Below are 9,988 nucleotides of genomic sequence, written 5' to 3'. Positions count from 1 at the left end.
ATATATATATATATATATATATATATATATATATATATATATATATACACACACACACATCCCATTTTAGAGATGAGGAAACTGAGGCAAATTGGGTCAAGTGACTTGTCCGGGGTCACACAGAAAGTAATTGTCTGATGTCAGATTTGAACTTGGGTCTTTTTGACTCTAGGCCCAGTGCTCTATCCACTGTGCCACTTAGCTACCTCAAAGCAGACAAAAATTTTTAAACTGAAACATCCATGAACTTCAAAAATCATACATTGTACTTGGAAGAAAATAATGTGTACCTAACTGAACACATTACTTCTTGTTTCCCATCTTCCTGACCATCTTTGAGACATTTTGGCCACAATTATTAACACAGATTGAATATCTGCTATATACAGGATAAATATGCAAGAAGTAAGGGGAACTGGTCCTCTATCCTCAGAAAGGTCTTGTCTGAGGAAACACAATACCATTGACTGCTAATTTGCACTTCTGCCCAAGGTAGATGGGGGAAGTAGAGAGAAGAGGAAGAGAAAGGATGTGTAAGTTAAATAAGTTCTTTGGGTTGAACATTCTCTTTTAGGAGAGCAGAGTAAAGACAGGGACTTGCCTGAACTCTTCCAGATTGCCCTACAAATAACATTAAAATAATGCTTCAAGACAAATTCTGAAGTGGTAGAGTTAACAAAAGGATGGGTTGAAATAATTTTCCAGCCCAAGATAACTTGCAAGGGTTTGGCCTGCCCTGCTGTGATCTGAGCTGGACTGTGTTCCACTCACTCTAACTCACTGGAGTGAGAGTGGAACACAGTCCAGCTCAGATCACAGCAGGGCAGGCCAAACCCTTGCAAGCCAGCAGCAGGCCTTGAGGGTAAGTGAATTGGCTGTAATGGCTTGCAGAGCTCTCAGCCCACAGACAGTAAGGGGGTCAGATAACTGGTCAGAAGGAGATTACAGGGGACCTTTGCCAGTCCTAAGAGTAGGATTGCATTGTTTTGCCCATAGTCATAGTCCCAGGGCGAGGAGGAGCACTAGCAGGTCACAATTCCAGGGTGGAAACATCAGCTCTCTTTGTGGTGGCCAAGAGTTGGAAACTGTGGGGATGCCCATCAATTGGGGAACGTCTGAACAAGTTGTAGTATATGACAGTGATGGAATACTCCTGCGCTAGAAGAAAGGATTAGCTCATTGATCTTAGAAAACATGAGAAGACTTGCAGGAAATAATGAAGGCCAAAATGATCAGAATGAAGAGTACGCTGTACACAATGACAGCGATATCGTTTTAAGAATGACTTTGAGTGAATGTTGTTTTTACTCTTATAATATGAAGCACGGTGCTCTCTGCCTCCAGAGAGAGAACTGACAAAGAGAAGTACACATAGAATAATTTTCATATAATAGACAGATACACATATACATTATCTGTGTATATACCATATGCATATGCATACACAACATATATGTGTATGTTTATGTACATACATGCATGCATACTCATACCCATTTGTGTCTAATGGTGGCCATCTCTATGAAAAAAAGATATTTACATGATTATTTTGTTGTATGTTTGAAAGGAATAGCAAGTCATGCATAGTAGATTTACAGTTTCATGTGCAATCATCTTTTTTATTGTACTATGTTATGGAAATGTTTTTTTTATTTCATAAATTATAAATAAAATATATATTTTAAAAAGAGTACTTGGGACAGCTAGGTGGCACAGTGAATAGAGCACTGGACCTGGAGTCAGGAGGACCTGAGTTCAAGTCCAGCCTCAGACACTTAACACAAAAACTAGCTGTGTGACCTTGGGCAAGTCACTTAACCCCAATTGCCCTCCAAAAAGCAAAAAAATAAAATAAAAAGAGTGCTTGTGATTGGTTACAGACCAAAGCACAGGCCAGGAGAACAGTGACCACTTAGATCATACCACCTTGGAAGAAGTCAAAACTTAAGAGACCCCCAGAATTAGTTCTGAAAACAGCATCACAAAAAATGTGAAGCTTGGGACACTGCCTCCTCCATTCCAGAAGCAGAGTCAAATATTAACATAAAGTTCGAAGTCAAGAGATAGGATGGAAAAATGAGCAAATAACAACAACAAAAAGAACATGACCATAAAATGTTACTAAGTTGACAGGGAAGATCAAAATTCAAACTCAGAAGACAACAGGGTCAAAATAACTATATGCAAAGCCTCAAAGAAAAAAGAATTCCTGGAAGAGCTCAAAAGGGATTTTAAAAATAAAATAAGAGAAGCAGAGGGAAAAGTAGGAGAAGAAATGAAACTGATGCAAGAAAATAATAATTAAAAAAGAGTGAATAGCTTGGTAAAAAGAGCACAGAAAATACTGAAGAAAATAACACCTTAAAAAAAAAGAATAGGCCAAATTGGCAAAAAAAAGGTACAAAAATCCACTAAAGAGATCTTAAAAGGCATAGTTGGGCAAATGGAAAAATAGGTATAAAAATTCACTGAATAAAAGAACTCCTTAAAAAGTAGAATTGGCCAAATGGAAAAGAAAGCACAAAGCTCACTGAAGAAAGTGATTCCTTAAAAATTAGAATTGGGAAAGAGAAGTTAATGCCTTCAAGAGACATTAAAAAACAATCATTCAAATTCAAAAGAATGAAAAAAGGAAGAAAATGTGAAATATCTCATCAGGAAAATAACTGGCCTAGAAAATAGACCCAAGAGAGTTCATTTAAAAATTATGAGACTATGTGAAAGTCATATTTAAAAAAAAAGATCCTAGACACCATATTTCAAGGAAAAAATAAGGAAAACTCTCCTAATGTACTAGAAAGGGACTAAAATAGAAATTTAAGGAATCCACCACTCATCTCCTCAAAGAGAGTTCAAAATGAAAAGTCCCATGAATATTATAGCCAAATTCCTGAAATTCCAAGTCAATGAGAAAATATTGTAAGCAGCCATAAAGAAACAATTCAAATAGTCTGGAGACACAATCAGGATAAAACAGGATTTAGCAATTTCTACATCAAAGAATCAGAAAGCTTAGAATATGATATTACAGGTAGCAAGGGATTGCAACCAAAATTCATTTATCTAGAAAAATTGAGTATAATCTTTCAGGGAAAACATATATACCAAATGGCATAGCAGCCAAATTATATTAAATTAAAAAGGGGTTGCACAAATAAAACCAATATAGCTAAAATTATAAGAAAAGCAGAAAATGAGGAAAACATTTTAAAGCAAGTTTCTCTGATAAAAGTCTCATTTCTCAAATACACAGAGAGCTGGGTTAAACTTAGAAGAATACAAGGCATTCCTCCAATTGATAAATGGTCAAGTGATACAAACAGGCAATTTTCAGACAAAGAAATAAAAGTCTTCTATAGTTATAGGGAAAATTATCTAAATCACTATTGATTAGAGGAGTATAAATTAAAACAAATCTGAGGTACCATTGTAACCATTAAAATAAGGTAAACTGAGGCAAAATTTTCAAACATGATCAATTTCTTATTAGAGTATGAATTTACCAATAAATTGGATCTTAGCTTCCTTATATAAGATAAGACCCTGAGTGAGGGGACAATTTTCTTTTATATCTTTTGGGTATTACAGAACAAAGAAAATAACAGGGTAGGTGACATCATGGGAATGAGGACAACATGACTGGGTACATAGCTGAAGCACAGGGGGCAATATGATTGGTTAGAAGTTTGATAATAAGAAGCTAGCAATCCCTCCCCTTTCACCCTTTGAGTAAGAAGAGTTTGTTATTTGAGTCGACCTACAAGATAGTTGCCCAGACTTCTTTAGATAGTAAGCCATACATCCTTGAAGGACAGCATGGCGGTGTAAAGATATTAGTGGTGGTGTAAAGATATTATGGCAAGCCATATCCTCCAAGGTTATCAGAATTACTTGAGGCAAGAATAGAATAATGATTATCAAGAGAACAAGATTTCTGAACTTAACCCATTTCAAGCCAGTTGAATCTCTGCACTAAATCCAGAGACAAAGAACTGTGACTTGGATAGTTACAGGACAAAATCAATTAATTGTAGATAGAATCAATAAAAAATGTTATAGAACCAATCTTGATCATTTCATCACCTTATAAACTATCAGATTGGCTCACATGATGGAAAAAAAATTAAAAATGATGGAGGGGATATGGGAAAATTGGGAAGCTAGTACACTATTGGTGGAGTTGTGAACTGATTCAACCATTCTGGAGAGCAATTAGGAACTATGCCCAAAGGGCCATAAAACTGTGCATACTTTTTGACCCAGTATGTAATATATACTACTACTAAGTCTCTACTCCAAAGAGATTTTTTTAAAAAGGGAAAAGGACCTATTTGTACAAAAATATTTATAGCAGCTCTTTTTGTGGTGACAAAGATTTAGAAACTGAGGGGTTGCCCACCAATTGGAGCATGGCCGAAAAAAAAATGTGCCATATAATTGTATTAGAATACTGTTGTGCTATAAGAAACAATGAGGAGGATCCTTTCAGAAAACTTGGAAAGACTTAGATGAATTGATGAAAAGTGAAGTGAACAGAATCAGGAGAATGTTGTGTAACAGCAATATTGTATGATTTTTAACTGTGAATGACTTGGCTATTCTCAGCAATACAATAATATAAAACAATTCTAAAGAACTGATGATGAAAAAATGCTGTCCACCTCCAGAGAAAGAACTGAATGCAGATTAAAGCATACTTTTAAAAAATTCTTTATTTTTCTTGGGGTTTTTTTGCCTGTGTTTTCTTTCACAATATGACTAATATGGAAATTTTTTACATGACCGTCCATATATAATCAATATCAAATTGCTTGCCTTTTTTTTTTTAAAGCAATTGGGGTTAAGTAACTTGCTCAAGGTTACACGGCCAGTTATTTTGTGTGGGTACCAAGTATCTGAGGCTGGAACTGATCCTGGGTCTCCCGACTCCAGAGCCGGTGCTCTTACTCACTGAGCCACCTGGCCGCCCCTTATTACTTGTTTTCTTAATGGAGAGAGGGTAGGAAAGGAGAGAATTAGGAACTCTATATTAAAGACTTTTTTAAAAAGTTGTTTTTACATGTAATTGGGAAAAACAATATTAAAAAATTATTTTCTACCACCCCTCTACTCTCCCTGCCCCTGAATGGAGCAAGAAGAAGTTATTTGCTATAATGAAGGTCAGAAATAGTAAGTAGATTTCATGTATTCAGTTTTCTGACAGAAGAATTAGCTGTAGAAACCATAAAATATTTGGGAAAACCTTACCTCTGCCTCCTACCCCCACAACACTCCCAAACCTGTGTTAGTAAATGGAAGGATATCTTCCCCCTACCAAGACACTTAGGGCATCACTGTTCCTACCATGTTTCAAAGATAATGGAATTCTTTTCAATCAGGTACATAGACAGGATTGCACAGTGGCTAGAGCTATGCTGGATTTGGGAGTGAAAGGACCTGGGTTCAAATTCAGCTCCATTCTGCTAATTATGACACCTTGGGTCAGTTATTTCATCTCTGATTTCCTCATTTGTAAAATGAAGGGTGGAATAGATGGAACTCTAAGTTCTATAGTTATTACTTGAAGAATAGCTTGTATTCATATAACATTTTGATGTATACAAAGAGCTTTTCTCACAAGTGAGCCGAGAATGTTGAACTCCTCCCATGATACAAAGACATTAAAGCTCAGAGAGGTTAATCTACTTGCCCAGGACCACACAGCTAGTAAGTGTCAGAGCTGGGATTTGAGCCCAGGACTTTAACTTTGATTCCAGCAAACTTTCCATCAGTCTAGTCTGCCTCTTTAAAGGAAAGGACGCAGCCTCTTTAAGCATACACACACATATACACACATACTTTCTGCTTTTCATTTAAGGCAAAGCAGATTTTTTTTTCAAATTATCATCTCTTTACTCTTCTTCTGTGCAGTGTGCTGTGTGCCAAGATTTGAGAATATGAGCGTAGGGGAGAAAGGTAGGGAAAGGAGGGGAGATTGAGTCACCTTAGAATATTAGGGATTCAGTTTCATCATCTTTCATTTTTGCATTTGTATCCCCAGGGCCTAACCCAGTGCCTGGCAAATAGTAGGCACCTAATAATTGTTTGTTGATTGATTCATGTCCAGCTGGAGACTCAGCTGGGCCATGTCTTTAGGAAAATAAAAATACCAAAGTGTGAAGGGGGCAGGGGAATGACTCGGGTCACTGTTGAAAAATGCAGGTGGCAAAGAGGAAGGCGTCTGTGTCTTTGGCTGTGAGCCTTTATATTCAATACAAACACTGCTTTAAAGTGAAAGAATAATAATAACAGCTGACATTTATATAGCACTTTAACATTTACAAAGCCCTTTGCCTGCCTGTCTCAGTGTATATTCCCAACATCCTTGTGAAATGACAGAGGAGACTCTCAGGGACCTGGCATGAGAGAATCATTGATTTAGAGAGGGAAAGAAATCTCAACACCCTCATTTTATTGATGAGAAAACCAAGGACCCTGGGGGCCAAGTGACTTGGCCAAAGTCATATGAGTAGTATGTGGGAGAGTCAGGATTCAAACTGGGTCCCTCTAGTTCCAAATCCAATTCTCCTTCCCTGTGCTGCTGTCCAATCTCTTAATTTCTCCAGTCCTCAGTATCCTCCTTTGTAAAATGAGAGCTATAGATTAGATGCCCTCTAAAGTATCTCCAACTCTAACTAATGTGAAGCAAGATATCCCAGGTAGAATGTGGGACCTGGAATCAGGAAGTACCTGAGTTCAAATTCCACTTTTACACTTATTTACTAGTTTTGTGACTGTAGATAGGTCATCTAACCTTTATGAACTTCCATCAGTTTCCTGATCAAAAACTGAAGAAAATTCTACTAAAAAAGGCATGGAAATTAAAGCACCTAATGAGTCCAGATGTCCTCCTAAGTAAGGGACATGAGCTGGTCGAAAGGTCTCATTTCTAAAATATAGAAGGAGCTGATTTAAATTTATGAGAATAAGAGCCATTCCCCAATTAGTAATTTGTCATCATTCAGTTGTTTTTCAGTCATATCTGACTCTTCATGACCCCATTTGGAGTTTTCTTGGCAAAGATATTAGAGTGGTTTGCCAATTCCTTTTCCAGCTCATTTTACAGATGAAGAAACTAAGGCAGACAGGGTTAAGCATCTTGTTCAGGGTCACATAGGTAGTAGATGTCTGAAGTCAAATTTGAACTCAGGAAGAGGAATCTCCCTGACTAGGCATAAGCCTAGAACTCTATCCTACTGTACCACCTAGCTGCCCCAAATAGTAATTTATACAGTGCTTTAAATTTTACAATATACTTCATAAATATTATTTCAATTTATCCTCATAGCAACCCTGAAGGTAAGTGTTATTATTATCCCCATTTTATATATAAGGAAATAGAGGCAAGCACAGGTTGAATTACTTACCCAGGGTCACATAACTAGTAAGTGCCCAAGGCTGAATTTGAATTCAGGTCTTCCTGACTCCAGGTCCAGAGCTCTATCCAATGCACACCACCTAGGTGCCAAATGAAGGATATCAATGGACACAGAAGAAACGGGCTGGATTGTGTGACTAAGATAGTATAATATAGGTTGACCACATGGTTGTTGTGCTCAAAAGTGTGATAGAAATGCCAGTTATTACTGCATTTGCAGGTACTATTAGCATCCCTATTTTACAGATGGAAAAAAGAGAATATTCTGGTTCTTCTAAAAGAGGGTGGCTTTGAAGGGTCATAGATTGAGAGCTGGAAGGAAACTTATTGGTCACTTAGTCCAATGTCATTTTACAGACCACAGCCTAGAGAGATTCAACAATTTGCAAAGGTCATGCTGAGAGTTAATTGTTGAGATGGGAAGTGAGCCCATTCCAAATCACATGCACTTTCCTTCATCTTACTCTGGTTTGGACTTCCCAGCTACTGCAAAACAAGGAGTACTATTTGCCTTGTTCCTCCCTATGAGGGACTATGCTAATGTCTTCCCCTATGGCCTTGGGCAACCTTTCTGTGCTTGAACTTGTGTGTGTGTGTGTGTGTGTGTGTGTGTGTGAGCTTATGTGTAGGCAGACCTGGCAATTATAATCTGTCTGCTAAATGGGACTCGATAATAATAATCTTGCTTGCCACCCACCTACCTCACCAGGGTTTGGGGAAGATGAATGAGCTGATGTCGGCAAAGGGTGTCAGAGACTGAAAGGCGCTGCTGGAACACCCGGTATTATTTTATTAACTAAAGGGTTGGGTCTTGGGTATTCAGGGCTGCATTTGGGATGCCTCCGCTGGGGGCTCACACAGCCATTTCAGTGGCAGGCCTGACTCTTGTGGGGTTAGTCATCTGTATTCAGTAATTCAATTCAGGGTTTCTTGGCTCCAAGAATGAGACAAAGAACAAGTGGCAACTTGTTCTTTAGCTGGGAACACATATATTATCACCAATGGTTTAGCATTGTCTTTTCTCTTTCTATCCCTCCCCCCCCCGCCAATGTTACTAGAGATTAGGAGTGGGAACTTCAGTTCACATTTAGTCCAACTGTGTAAAGGATCCATGTTGCTGGACTATGTGGATGGGGTAACAGTGTAAGCTAAAGTTTTGTATTGAGATGTGAATCAGAGTAGAATGCATCAACCCTGTCTCTATACTCTCTCTGATGACTTTTATTTGTTCAGTTGTTTCAGTTATATCTGACTCTTCATGCCCCATATGGGGATTTCTTGGCAGAGATACTGTAGCGGTTTTCCATTTCCTTCTCTAGCTCATTTTACAGATGAGGAAACTGAGGCAAACAGGGTTAAGTGACTTACCCAAGATTATACATCTAGGAAGTGTCCGAGGTTTTGAACTCAGGAAGAGGAGTTTTCCTGGTTCCCAGTCATGTGTTCTGTCCACTGTACCACCTAGCTACCCCAATTAATTTATTTACCCAGGTAGAATGGCAGTGGATTGAGTACCAGGCTAGGAGTCAGGAGAAGACTTGTATTCAAATTATTCCTCCAACACTCAGTTTAATCCAGAAACATTTATTAGGATCACTGTCTCTATCAGATAGTATACTAGGCTCTGGAAGTACAAAGATAAAAATGAAAAACAATCACAACATCAACAAACAAAAACTGACCCTTAAGGGGCAGCTAGGTGGCCCTGTGGATAAAGGACCCACCCTGGAGTCAGGAATACTTGAGTTCAAATCTAACCTCATACAATTACTAACTTGGTCACTCTGGGCAGGTCACTTAACATTATGTCTGACTGCCTCACCAAAAGTCAGATTTGGAGTCAGAAGGACCTGGGTTCAAATCTTATGTCTGATACTTACTCCATGTGTAACCTTGAGGTAAGACTTCTTTGAGTCTCATTTGTACAATGAGGGGAATTAGACTAGATAACATTTGAGATCACTTCAGGCTCTAAATCTATAATGTTATGATCTTATGATCTGGGTTTGAATCCAACCTCTGATACTTAATTAGCTATTCCACTCTGAGGAAGTCACTTCATTTCTGTATGCCACAAATCACTCTCTAGTGCCTAGCAAGTAAGTCAGAGGAACCGTATTCAGTTCCCATCCCAGCACTCGTTACTTTCAATAAGTCACTCAACTTTCCCAGGCTTTGGTGTTCTTAGCTCTAAAATAAGGAATCAGATTTGATGTAAGGTACTATCTGGCCTTAAATCTAGAACCCTGTAGTCCTATGAAAAGAAATCAGTGAGTTGCAACCTAGATAGTGGAGAGTCTCCAGACTAGGAGCACCCCACTCTATGATTTCATACATTCTTCTTAGCTATGCCTAGGTAACACTAGGGATCCAGATCATAAGACAAGAATTTGAGTAGGAGGGTGGTATTGTGCAAAGAACACTGGACTTTGAAGAAGAAGAACTGTGTTTGAATTTTTGGCTATGTCACTTACTGTTTAACTTGTGGCAAGCCACTTAAACTCTGGAGACTCAGTTCCACACTTGTAAGATAAGGATAGAAACTTTGGGAATTACCTACCTCCCAAGAGT

Source organism: Petaurus breviceps, unplaced genomic scaffold (assembly GCF_028583685.1).
Source record: "Petaurus breviceps papuanus isolate PSGF00001 unplaced genomic scaffold, PetGlider_PUasm1.0 90750, whole genome shotgun sequence".
Taxonomy (NCBI): Eukaryota; Metazoa; Chordata; class Mammalia; order Diprotodontia; family Petauridae; genus Petaurus; species Petaurus breviceps.
This window is presented reverse-complemented; position numbering follows the sequence as displayed.